The sequence below is a fragment of the Symphalangus syndactylus genome, chromosome 8 (genome assembly GCF_028878055.3).
Source record: "Symphalangus syndactylus isolate Jambi chromosome 8, NHGRI_mSymSyn1-v2.1_pri, whole genome shotgun sequence".
Taxonomy (NCBI): domain Eukaryota; kingdom Metazoa; phylum Chordata; class Mammalia; order Primates; family Hylobatidae; genus Symphalangus; species Symphalangus syndactylus.
Window position 1 is genome coordinate 127593614 of NC_072430.2, and position 13149 is coordinate 127606762.

The window sequence follows — 13149 nt, forward strand, 5'->3', positions numbered from 1 at the left end:
TAAGAGTTTTTGAGTGTAGATGTGTTTTCATTTCTCTTGGATATATACCTAGCAATGGAATTACTTGACCATATGCTAATTATATTATATTCTTTTACAAGCTTCTCAATGGCATTTCATGGCTGTTATGATGAATTCAGTCTCCTTTTTCTTGGTGCCCAAGTTTCCATATGGTCTGACCCTCACCTGCCTTGCTTCTGGTGTGGTCCTTGGATAGGCTGTGCCATTTTTTTTGTTGATGTCTATGTCATATTTTGGCTGGAACAATCTCAAATATTAATCTAAATCAATCTTAATCATTTAACTTATTTCTATTTCTATTACATATCTGTCATATATTACATGATTAGTCCAATCTTACCGTCAGACTGTGATATGGTTTGTTTGTGTCCCCACCCGAATCTCAAATTGAACTGTATCTCCCAGAATTCGCAAGTGTTGTGGCAGTGACCCAGGGGGAGGTAATTGAATCATGGGGGCCAGTCTTTCTCATCCTATTCTTGTGATAGTAAGTCTCACGAGATCTGATGGGTTTATCAGGGGTTTCCACATTTGCTGCTGCTTCATTTTTCTCTTGCCGCCACCACGTAAGAAGTCACCTCCTGCCATGATTCTGAGGCCTCCCCAGCTATGTGGAACTGTAGGTCCAAGTAAACCTCTTTTTCTTCCCAGTCTTGGGTATGTCTTTATCAGCAGCATGAAAACAGACTAATACAGTAAATTGGTACCAGTAGAGTGGGGTGTTGCTGAAAAGATACCCGAAAATATGGAAGCCACTTTGGAATTGGGTAACAGGCAGAGATTGGAACAGTTTGGAGGGCTCAGAAGAAGACAGGAAAATGTGGGAAAGTTTGGAGCTTCCTAGGGACTTATTGAATGGCTTTGCCCAAAATGCTGATAGCAATATGGACAATAAGGTCCAGGCTGAGGTAGTCTGAGATGGAGATGAGGAACTTGTTGGGAACTGGAGTAAATGTTACTCTTGTTATGTTTTAGCAAAGAGACTGGTGACATTTTGCTCCTGCCCTAGAGATTTGTGGAACTTTGAATTTGAGAAAGATGATTTAGGGTATCTGGTGGAAGAAATTTCTAAGCAGCAAAGCATGCAAGAGGTGACTTGGGTTCTATTAAAGGCATTCAATTTTATTAGGGAAGCAGAGGAAAATTTGCAGCCTGACTATGAATAGAAAAGAAAATTCCATTTTCTAGGGAGAAATTCAAGCCGGCTGCAGAAATTTGCATAAGTAGCAAGGAGCCTAATGTTAATCCCAAAGACCATGGGGAAAATATCTCCAGGCCATGTCAGAGACCTTTGAGACAGCCCCTCCATTCACAGGCCCAGAGGCCCAAGAGGAAAAAGTGGTTTCGTGGGCCAGGCCCAGGGTCCTCATGCTGTGTGCAGCCTAGGGACTTGGTACCCTGTGTCCCAGCTGCTCCAGCTATGGCTCTAAGGGGCCTACATACAGCTCAGTTAGCAGCTTTCACGTGGTGTTGAGCCTGAGAGTGCACAGGAGTCAAGAATTGAGGTTTGGGAACCGCCACCTAGATTTCAGAAGATGTATGGAAATGCCTGGATGCCCAGGCAAAAGTTTGCTGCAGGGTCGGGGCCCTCATGGAGAATTTCTGCTAGGACAGTGTGGAAGGGAAATGTGGGGTCGCAGCCCCCACACAGAGTCCCTACTGGAGCACTGCTTAGTGGAGCTGTGAGAAGAGGCCACCATTCTCCAGATCCCAGAATCGTAGATCCACCGACAGCTTGCACCATCCACCTGGAAAAGCCACAGACACTCAACGCCAGCTTGTGAAAGCAGCTGGGAGGGAGGCTATACCCTGCAAAGCCACAGGGGCAGAGCTGCCCAAGACCATGGGAACCCACCTCTTGTATCAGTGTGACCTGGATGTGAGACCTGGAGTCAAAGGAGATCATTTTGGAGCTTTAAAATTTGACTGCCCCGCTGGATTTCAGACTTGCATGTGCCCTGTAACCCCCTTGTTTTGGCCAATTTCTCTCATTTGGAATGGCTGTATTTACCCAACACCTGTACCCCCATTGTATCCAGGAAGTAACTAGCTTACTTTTGATTTTACAGACTCATAGGTGGAAGGGACTTGCCTTGTCTCAGGTGAGACTTTGGACTGTGGACTTTTGGGTTAATGCTGAAATGAGTTAAGACTTTGAGGGACTGCTGGGAAGGCATGATTGGTTTTGAAATGTGAGAACATGAGATTTGGAGGGGCCATGGGTGGAATGACATGGTTTTACTGTGTCCCCACCCAAATCTCAACTTGAATTGTATCTCCTAGTATTCCCACATGTTGCAGGAAGGACCCAGGGGGAGGTAATTGAATCATGGGGGCCGGTCTTTCCTGTGCTATTCTCATGATAGTGAATAAGTCACGAGATCTGGTGGTTTACCAGGGGTTTCCACTTTTGCTTCTTCGTTTTCTCTTACCAGGTAAGAAGTGCCTTTCACCTCCTGTCATGATTTTTGAGCCCTCCCCAGCCATGTGGAACTGCAAGTCCAGTTAAACCTCTGTTTCTTCTGGGTCACGTGTATGTCTTTATCAGCAGCACGAAAACAGACTAATACAGACTGATTTCTATTTCCTCTTTTTGCTCCAGGACTTTGGGCCACAGTGGGCTTTTTCTCATCCCCTGTTTTCACTAAACTGTAGGTCTGGAAAGTTCTCTCTGGGCGTTAACATTTTTTCAGCTAAAATATGACATATATATCAACAAAGAAATGGCACAGCCTATTCAAAGACCATGCCAGCAACTGAATAAAATTTCACTGGTGGCAGGTAACTTCTCAACAGTGGATGAGCTCAGGAGGCTTATTGGAAAGTGAACTCACCAGGGATGAGAATGTCGTTTCTCATGGAGCAAGGAACCCCAAGGTCTGCCACCAAACTAAATTACTGTAGGGTAAAATGATGTGTGTTTCTTAGGGTCAGAAGCTCATAGCTTGGTTTTGTGACAGGACACCTCCACTGGCTTCCTGTCTAATCCCTGCCTGTGCCTCAGAGGGATTAGAATATAAAGTGAGTGTATTTAATCAGAATATAAAGTGAGTGTCTCCTCCCTTCCCCTAAACTATGAAACAAGAACATTTTACAAAGAAGCATCCTCCCTCCCCCAGTGGGTTTTAGGGAATAAGGAGATAAACTTAGCTGCACTGAGAGAAAAGGTCTGGCTGCCTTCTGAACGCTGAGGCTTCCTTCTTGCAGTTCTCTAAACTCCAGGACAGGAAATTTCTGCAAGATAGGCTGTGCAGCAATAATGCTAACCCCTAAAGGAGCCCCTAGGTTATCCTCAAGATCTCTTGCAGACCAGAGGAACCTTTTCAGACTCTGGGAGCAGCTTGAATCTTGTCTCGGAGCTGCTTCACAAGGCCAGATGCACATTCTGTGGGTCCGCTGTGCCCGAGCACCATGGTCGCTAAGGAGTAAGTCTCCTCATCGCATCACACGTGGGCCTCTGAGTCAGTCTGTTTTCATGCTGCTGATAAAGACATACCTGTGCTGGGCATGGTGGCTCACACCTGTAATGCCAGCACTTTGGGAGGCCAAGGCGGGCAGATCACCTGAGGCCGGGAGTTCGAGACCAGCCTGACGAACATGGAGAAACTCCATCTCTACTAAAAATACAAAATTAGCCGGGCGTGGTGGCACATGCCTGTAATCCCAGCTACTCAGGAGGCTGAGGCAGGAGAATCACTTGAACCTGGGAGGCAGAGGTTATGGTGAGCCGAGATTGTGCTGTTGCACTCCAGCCTGGGCAAGAAGAGCAAAACTCTGTCAACAACAACAGCAACAAAAAGACATACTCGAGACTGGGTAATTTATAAAGAAAAAGAGGTGTAATGGACTCACAGTTCCACATGGCTGGGGAGGCCTCACAATCATGATGGAAGGCGAAACGCACGTCTTACATGGTAGCGGGTAAGAGAGAGTGAGAGCCAAGCAAAAGGGGAAACCCCTTATAAAACCATCAGATCTCGTGAGATTTATTCACTACCATGAGAACAGTATGGGGGAAACCATCCCCATGATTCAATTATCTCCCACCAGATCCTTCCCACAACATGAGGGAATTATGGGAGCTACAATTCAGATGAGATTTGGGTGGGGACACAGACAAACTATAGCAGCCTCCGAGGGCTAATCTCCTCCCATTCCTTCTCCTTCCCCCGTTCCAAGCTTGCTCTTACCTTTCCCCTATCTGTCTCAGTCTGGGGTCATCAGAAGCAGACCTTAAGATGAGGGTGTGTGGGTGACAGATGGAGGATGCACTCCTAGGTCCCCAGGAGGGCATGGTAGGAGCAGTAGAGCAGCAGGAGGCCAAGTGTGAGAGTGATTCTCCCATGTCCACAGAAGGAAGCTCCCACTGAATCCTGCAGGGGGCTGTGGAAGGGAAGAGATGCTCTAGCCAAGGCCCAGGAGTGGGCTGTTACATCCCTGTCCCCAACCATTGTGGGTCAAGGGCCTAAGGGGGTGGGCAGCTCAGAGCTTCTCCATTTCCACTCCTTGCACCCGGGCCAAACCTGCCCCAGGAGCCCTGGCCTCAGAAGAAGAGCCGCAGATGCTGGTGAAAGCACAGGAAACAAAAACACAGAAAACAAGTGGGAAACACAAAGACAGTAAAAAGGGACCCAAGGGGAGGAGCACGGACAACGTCCCCTTACCCTGCTAGGGTGTGCATTACAGTTAAAGGTCAAGGCCAAAGATTTCATGTGCATGCCCCGCACACTGCTGAAGCATGCTTGAATTCTTGTTCTTTCATTGCACTGCCAGCTCCCATGGGCAGATCCAGCTCCTTTGTGTAGGAGCCATAGTCACAGCTTCAGAAGTCTGTTTCCCTCCCGACTGCTCCAACTGCTGTCAGCTTTATCCTCTTCAAACACCATATTCACTGTCATTTTCTTTTCAGAAACCTCCTATGGCTTTTCATTGCTTTAATGATACAGTTAGAAATCCTGGCCAGGTGTGGTGGCTCATGTATGTAATCTCAGCACTTTGGGAGGCTGAGGCAGGAGGATCCCTCAAGGCCAGGAGTTCAAGACCACCCTTGGCAACATAGTGAGACCCCTGTTTCTACAAAAAAAAAAAAAATTTAGTCAGGCATGGTGGCACATGCCTGCAGTCCTAGCTACATGGGAGGCTAAGGTGGAAGGATTGCCTGAACCTCAGAGGTTGAGGCTGCAGTAAGCCATAATCTTGCCATTGTACTGCAGTCTGAATAAGAGAGCAAGACTGTGTCATATGAAAAAAAAGAACTCCTTTACTTAATATTGTAGGCCCCTGAAAATCTAGTCTCAACTTATCTTTCTAGTCATAGAGTCCTCTTTTTAATTGAGAGAACTCTCATCCCTGGTGAGATTTATGAGTGAGGGACTTAGAGCCTGGGGTCATCATAGGTGTGAATTCTACTCTAGAATCAACCACGGTGTGACATGAATGCATTGCCTGTCTCTCCTAGGCTGAGTGTCCTGAGCTATACATGAGAGCTGTGAGATGGTTGTGAGGATTCCATTGGGTGCAGCATTAAAGGGGCTTAGAACAATGTCTGAAGATGCCAATGCTAGGGAAATGGTGGTTGCATCTGAATCTATGCAGCTTCTGTAGGCATAAATCATGCTCTTTCTGGTCTGAATTCTTTGCTTGCTGGGCTTTGTACCTTGAGACCTCTCTTTTCTTCCCACTGGTCAGAATCCTGCACATCCTTCAAGGCTGGGCTGAAAACTTCCCTCCTCTGTGCCGACTTTTCTGACTACCTGAATCCTCAGTGATCAGTCCCACCTCTCAATTCTTACTGTCTTCTGTTATGTCTTTGATAATTTCTTCCTCTCTTTCTCTCTCTTCTGGTTTCTCTTTTTTTGTATTAGTTCTATTAGTCAGATATTGGATCCACAGATTGGTCTTCTAGGTCTCTTATTTTTTTTTTCTATTATCTTTTTTATCTCTTATTTTTTAGATCCGTTTTTGGGGAAGTCATCTGGATTTTACTCTCCAACCCTTGTAATGAATTTTCCTATTTTTGCAGTCATTAAAAAATTTCCAATAGCTCTTTTTGTTGGTATCTGATTTTTCCTCTTGATACAGCATCTTATTTTTGTTTCATGGGTCTAATTTCTAATTAGAGGATTTTATTTTGAGTTCTATAGCCTAACTTTGTTTTGGTTGGAGTCATTTAAAAAACTTGTCTCTATTCTGAAATAACTGCACAGTCTTCATCCTTGTTCATTTAAGTTGAAGCGCGAGGCAATGAAAAATCATGCATGTGAACGGGATCTGTCAGGTAGATGGTTTTGCCTCTGGGAGATTGAGGGCATCCTAAATGCCAGAATGCAGAGATGTTTCCAGTGGGGCTATTGATTTGTTTCAGGGAAGACCCTTTGATGCTTAGACTGGGGAGTAAGGTGGGGTAGGCCAGGGAGATGTCTGGTTTCTAGTGTGCTGAGAGAGTGCAGTGGGACAGGGCAGCCCATGTCCACACCTTCATTTCACTGCCTTCATTATTCTTTCTGTTTCTGAGTGCTGAAACCTATCAGAGTCTGGCAGGGTAGATGTGCGTATTGCCTCCCATAAAGACTCTAGGCCACGGTTCCTCTGATCTACTTCATCTGTTTTCATCCACCTTCTAGTCATTTGTTGAATTTTCATTCAGTGACAGCCCTTCTTTTACTTTCTTTATTGTTGTGCATTAAATCCTCTTAAATTGTCTTGCTGTCATTTTAAAGAGAATCCAGTTGAAGGTGGAGTTAAACAGCCTTCCATTTAGAGCTGGAATTCCCCTGTTCTATCCTATTTAATGAGCCATTCAAATCAAGATAGTTTTCTGTTGATGGGACTGGCTTTTCAAAAAGGCACAACTAGATTATAATCCAGAATGGGGAGGAAATAATGCTTTATTTTTTGTTTTGTGGAGGCTAGCCCAGTATCTTTTATTTGGTAGGTGCTCAGTTAATGTCTGTCAATTGAGTTTGCTTTAACATTTAAGCACTGCCATTTTTTTTTTGTTTCACATTTTTGTCTGCTCTCACAAATGTGATTTCTCTTAGAACCAACTCAAACATCTAGAGAGCCATTTGTATCTCCATTTTTATGGCCTTTTATATTTTCAGTCTTGACTATGCACTTCTACAGGATTTGAAAGAAATGAGAAAATACAGTAAGTACCCTATGTGGAAAGATTCATATTCCATAAGCTGTCTTCAAAGTTATAGTCCTCTTGACTCACTTTCCTTGCGTGTAAAAACATAACTTGGGCATTTTATTATCCCTTATTGCTTGCTTCTTTTTTTGTTGCTGTTCAATAGGGAAAGTAGGTTGTTTCCTCTTGTAATTTCCATAGTTCTTTGAGTTAAGGGGTGATTTTTCCTCCCTTCTCCATGGCTGTGAACATGTGGATGTGCACACTTGCACGTGTCCCACACCCCTGCACATATCCCAGTATTCTGGACATTTTTCTCTTCAAAAGAAAACCAAGTTTCTGATTTCAGATCATCCAAATAGAAACCACCAAGCAGAGCAGCGTGACATGGTTCTTAAGTCCCACAGGTCACGTTTTTGGCAAATAGCTGTGTCCTGTAACTGTCATTCCCGTCATGTCCAGCTTACTCACCAGTGAATGCATGACATTTTCTTGGCCTTGGAATGTTCCGTCTCAATTAAAACTAGAGGGAAAAAAAGCCATTCTTCATATCGTAAATATGAGAAAAGTACATCATGGAGACTTTTCTCATCGAACTATAGGGGAGAGCCTGCCTGAGCCTGCCCTGCTGGGGCCTCTTGGGAGAGATACTTGGTTCAGGATGGAACCAGCTCAGGAGGACTGGAAGAGTCTTTTTAGTTTGTATTGTGTATTGAGAAAATTTATCATAACGTCTTTTCCTTTTGTACTGCCGTAGTCAGTAAAACTATATAATTAATTAATTCACACCTATTCAACACGTTTTGCACAGAGTAAAATTTAGCAAAATACGCAATGCAATAAACATAGAATTAGACAATATAGTAGAAGGGATATATATATATATATATCCCTTCTACAAATATAAATTGTAATATATATTTAAATTGTTATATATATATTTAGGGCTAAGAAAGACATGACTTTGAATAGTAACCCAGTACCATTTTCTATTTAATCTATCTATCTATCTATCTATCTATCTATCTATCTATCAATCAATCAGTCATCTATTTATCATCTATTCTATCATTGTGGTAAATATACATAACATAAAGTTTACCATTTTAACCTTTTTTTGAGTGTACAATTTAGTGGCAGTAAATACATTCTCAATGTTATTCAATCATTGCCACTATCTGTTTCAAGAACTTTTGCATCACCCCAAACTGAAACACCACACCCATTAAACACTAACTCACCATTCCTTCCTCCCCACAGCTCCTAGTAGCCTCTATTCTACTTCTCATCTCCATTAATTTGCCTGTTCTAGGTACCTCAGTGGAATAATGCAATATTTGTCCTTTTGTGTTTGGCTTATTTCATTTAGCATACACACTTTCAAGGTTTATCCATGTTGTAGCTTACATCAGAATTTCATTCCTTTTTAAGGCCTAAAAATAATATATTTTCTGGGTGCTGTGGCTCATACCTATATTCCCAGTACTTTGGGAGGCCGAGGCAGGAGGATCACTTGAGCCCAAGAGTTCGAGATCAGCCTGGCAACATAGAGAGATCCCATCTCTACAAAAAAGTTTTGAAAATTAGCCAAGCATAGTGGTGTGTTCCTATGGTCCCAGTTATTCAGGAGGGTGAGGCAGGAGGATCACTTGAGCCCAGGAAGTTGATGCTGCAGTGAGCCATGATTGTACCATTGCAGTCCCACCTGGGTGACAGAGCAAGACCCTGTCTCAAAAACAAAACAAAACAAAAAAACAAAACAAAACAAAACATTGTATGTTTATACCACATTTTGTATATTCATTCATCTGTCCATTGGTATTTGGGTTATTTCTACCTCTGGGTTATTGTGAATATGCTGTTATGAACATTAGTGTACTAATATCTGTTGGAGTTTGTGCTTTCACTCTTAAGTATATATTCAGAAGTGAAATTACTGGATCATATGGTAGTTTTATGTTTAACTTTTCGAAGAAACACCCAACTGTTTTTCACAGCATCAGCACACCATTTTACAGATCAGGAAAATGAGGTTCAGAGAAGTTAAACTACTAGCTCAGGATCGCATAGCTGGCCTCTAATGAGGGTTATTAAACTTAGGTTTGTAATGTAGCTGGATAGTGCGTTCCATAAATGGGCTTTCAATAAATCTTTATTCTCTTCCCTTCCCTTTCTGATGCTAATTCATATATACTGGTCTAAAGTTTAAATTTACTTATGAGTCCACACTCTTTCTTCCATTTTCTTAACATATTATGAAAGAAACGATCTCCCTGATCCTGGCTAAAATGATTCTAGAACTTTCTCACACCTCAGAAGTGCATGCTCCTTTCAAACAAATCGTGCACTGGTTACAAATCATGGCTCTTTGTCCACCGTCTTTCCCCAGGCAAGCTTGGGTGGCTGTAGTTAATATAGTTCACGGGTTTTGAGGTAATGGAATTGCTGTACAAACCCTTGGAGTGTAGAATTTTCACAATGAAGTTGGATCTGGCCCTTTTCCCCTCTTCAATCCCAAACACACAGGATGGAATCAGTGAGTTGACACTATGCATGGGTAGGCCGAGTAGGGAGGAAATTGTAAGGTGTGTGCAGTGGCATTTGGAGGGTCAGGTAGCCTTTCTTGTCCCGGACCTGCCTTCCCCACTAGGTGACTAGAGGCCTTTGTCTGCCCTCATTCTCCACCTCCTGCCTGTAGGTTGGCTGTTGGTCATTTGGGTCGGTATAACTGGACATTTGGGCTGGTATGACTGGACATTAGTGCTCCTCTCCCAGGAGTGTTTACATCTAAAACCTGAGTTCTGACAGTGGAATAAAAGGCACATTACAGAGGGCCCACTGGACTAGGGGGTGGTGTGCCGGCCTCGCATGGTGCTGCTGAAATCATGCCTCCGAGGACAGCCCCTTTAGATACTGAAGACTCATCTTACCTGCACAGTTTCCTGATTCAGAGAGTGAACTAGATGCTGCTGCTAAGGGAAAGACACTCTGGGAGAAGCCAAACCGCAAGGAGCCTTCAGTTCTCTCCTTACTGGGCCAGGAGGAGGAATTTTTTTTTTAACTGAAAAAGGGAATTACCAGCTTAAAACACAAGCAAGAAGCCTTTAGCATTGAGGACTGGTAAGGAGAGGAGGTATTCATTTTGGTGTGGGGAGGAGACATCAGTAAGCGTTTCTTTCTCTCGTACACACACACACACACACACACACACACACACACACACACACACACACACACACACACACTCACACACACACGCTGGGACATAAAAGACGTGTTTCAGTAGGTGTCATTCCCAAGCTGTCCACAAGATGGTGCAGAAACCCTGCTCACAGTCTGTCCTCCAAGGGCACCACCTCTGAAGAGTGATTTGCAGCCTCTGCCAGGCTGCTGGTAAATTGAGGTTTGGAGAGCAGCATAAAGCTTTCACCGCGGTGAAGATACCTTTGACATTTTCGGGATTCTGGTTGTAAATTCAATTAAAAATCGATTGGGTTCCAGTAAACAAAATGAAATGACAAATGTGTAAAAAGCTCCTTGTGTAGGGCTTAGCCTGGAAGACAGATGGAGGTCATATAGGAAGGCGTGGAAGGAGACCTGGGTAAGCTGCTGTGGGTGATACGACACCTCCTGTTCCTGGGGAATCTTGAAGTCTGCAGGGGGTTCAGCTGTGCATCACACTGGGCATTTACCGTGGATGGCACTCGTCTGCATGCTGTGGAGACAGTCATACGGAAGAGTCCCAGTCTTTAGAGAGCTTGAATCTGACAAAAACTCACCCAGAAAAATAACGAGTGTGCCAGATGGTGGTCAGCACTACGGGAAAGATATTACAGCCGACCACGGGAGGTGCAGGGCTTCACTTTTAAATAGCGTGGCATCGGAGACGGTGACATTTCAATAAGACCTGAAGGATTGACGGTGTGAGCCACGGGGGTTTTAGGGGAAGACCCTTCTAGGCAGTGGGCACAGCAGAGGCAATGGTCCTGGGGTCGGGAGGTGCCTGGAGGAGGCAGGGAGGACCCAGGAGGCTGATGTGGCTGCTGAGGCAGGTGAAGGGGCAGGGCAGGATATGAGTCAGAGAGATTCTAATGGGGGAAAAGCCAGAGATTTCGAAGCAGAGTGATCACATGAGACCTTGCAGCATAGTATAAGGACTTTCGACTTTACTTTGGAAATTGCTGGAAGCCATTGAGCATTCTGAATAGAGGCGTGGCATGATCTGCCTTGCATTTTGTAAAGATCACTCCGGCTCTTGCATTGAGAAGGTCGTACAGGCAGGAGCCGAAAGACCAGTTAGGAGACAGCTGCCATGTCTGGGTGAGAGATGGTGACCAGGGCCGAAGGGAATGGAAGTGAAGAGAAGTGGTCAGATTTAGGATATCTTTGGAGCCAATAGAGTTGATGGTAGATTGAATGAAAATTTGAGAGGCAGAGAGGGGTCAGGGATAACTTTGAGGTTATTTCCCTGAGCAATTGAGCAGATGGAATGGCAATTAACTGAGATAATTTGGAAGAGCAGGTTTTTTGGGGAAAGGTCAGGAACTCAGTTTGGGATATGCTGAGTGCAGGATGCCCTTTCAGATGTCCAAATGGAGATGTTTAGATCTATGAATCTAGAATTCAGGGGCAGGGTCCAGTCAGATATAAATCTGGGAGTAGCAGGTCTGAAGATGATATTTAAAGGCATAGACTGGAGTGACAATGGGTAGACAAGAGATAAAGCCCAACACTAGTGTGCTCCAATGTTTAGAGTTTGGGGAGGTGTGGAGGAGCCAGCAGAGGTAACTGAAGAGGGTGGACCAGTGAGGTCGGAGAAAACTCAAGCCCGAAGGATGTGGTGTCCTGGAAGCCAAATAGGTAAAAGACTGAGGAGGAGGGAGAGGTCTGCATGTCAGCACTGCCAGTGTTTGGGGCTGGAAAATCCTTTGTTGTCAAAGGCTGCCCTGTGCATTATAGGATGTTTAGCAGCATCTTTGTCTTCTTCCCACTGGATACCAGTAGCACCTCCCTCCCTACTGTGTCAACCAAAAATGTCTCCAGACACTGACTGCCGTGAGTCCCCGAAGGACAAAATCTTCTCTAATTGAGAACACTGTTCTAACTCAAGGAGTGAAGAACTAAATTCTAGCACAGGAAGCTCTCTCCTAACCCAGGGCAGAAGAAGCTACTGGAGAGGCTGACACGTTTGAGTTGAACTTTGAAGGTTTGGTAGCGTATTGACAGAGAGTAGCTGGGGTTGAGTGCGGAAGGCGGCTCAGCCTGGGAAAAGTTCCTGATGCTTGACAATGTCCCTGCACAGAGACCAGTGTCACTTTTCAAAGCCACGGAAATAGTGATATCATTTTTACATCTCTTGCTTTAGGCATGTTTCCATGACCTCTGTCTTCCCAACAAAGGAAAGGAGGTTAAATGATTTTTTTTTTCTAAAATATAATTTAGGGAGATTTAGGCGTGACCATACATGTCACACTATTTAAAAAACGTTATTAAAAAAAAGAAAAAAAACTGCATCCTTGCCCTCCTCAGCTCTCCCACCTCCTACCCCTGGCATCTTTCCAAATTATAAATGAGAAGCTTGTCTTTCCCTCAGGTTCCATATATGAGACCAAATTGTTTTTTTCCATCATTGGAATATAAATTATTTCTTTGTTTAAATTTGATTAAAAATCTCTCCCTTCCTTTCAACACATGCACAGTCATGTACACACACACACACACACACACACAGAATTGAAATACAACTTTGGTTTTTTAAAAATTTATTTTAAGCATCTACTCCATGGTCTCATTAGGAGTTTTACTGAGCACTTATTGGAGCAATTCTTTTTCTGGACATTTAGCCAATATGTCCAGGGGACGCACTCATGTTGCATATATAAGAATCTCAACAGAAAAAGTATTCAGGGTGAGAAGGGGTAAAATGGTTTTCGCTTTGAGAGAGGGGAGGTTTAGTTATGACTCAAGGCCAGTTTAAGTGGAAAGTGTCAGGACTT

The 13149-nt window shown here is 44.0% G+C and overlaps 1 protein-coding gene across 1 annotated transcript in view; it reads left to right on the forward strand.

Moving 5' to 3' along the window:
* The first annotated feature begins 6885 nt into the window (after positions 1-6885).
* KCNE4 (potassium voltage-gated channel subfamily E regulatory subunit 4) overlaps positions 6886-13149 on the forward strand; it is a 91546-nt gene continuing 85282 nt past the window's right edge. Inside the window, exon 1 of the mRNA XM_063645735.1 lies at positions 6886-7171. The gene's annotated coding sequence lies outside the window, so the exon portion shown is untranslated. The remainder of the gene's footprint in view (positions 7172-13149) is intronic.